Here is a 600-nt window from a genome sequence, read left to right on the forward strand (position 1 = left end):
ACTTAACCAATTTTCTAATTCATTCTTACTCCTGCTGTCACTTCTAACGCTAACAATGGACAAATAACTCCATTGATGCTGAGAAAGGATTCTTACATTACATAACAAAAAATTCAAAGACCATTACCCTATATGTCTCATAGTCTAAAATAAAAAATTTCTGTACATACAAATATACAATAATATTCATAGAAAGTTTCACTCTAGTCCAAAATAAGAATACAAGAAGCCCAGTCAAACTCAACTGGCCTGACCCATAATCTGCACAATTCTACAAAAACAAAAAAAATCATCCTTAATCAAGGTCCAACTTGATGTCACATTAGCACTAATGAAATATAGTTTAATGAGGTTTATAAATTTAGCAGGGTAAAACGCGTGCATAAGGGAACAACAAATACTGTAGTTTGCTGATCATGCTCAGAAATTATCTTCAGTCTTTCTCACTTTAGACACTTGTCAATAATATATTTTGACAACATATTAATACATGTGTAAAAGATTTTCTTTTTTTACACCATAGAATTCATTATAATAAAATGAATAAAACACATAATCAAAGCATTTAATTTCTAATATTTATTATACATTCATTTGAAA

General features: G+C 28.7%; 1 pseudogene; it reads right to left on the bottom strand.

Moving 5' to 3' along the window:
* LOC107633053 overlaps positions 1 to 600 on the bottom strand; it is a 13,684-nt pseudogene that overhangs the window by 10,146 nt on the left and 2,938 nt on the right.

The sequence above is a fragment of the Arachis ipaensis genome, chromosome B03 (assembly GCF_000816755.2).
Source record: "Arachis ipaensis cultivar K30076 chromosome B03, Araip1.1, whole genome shotgun sequence".
Classification (NCBI taxonomy): domain Eukaryota; kingdom Viridiplantae; phylum Streptophyta; class Magnoliopsida; order Fabales; family Fabaceae; genus Arachis; species Arachis ipaensis.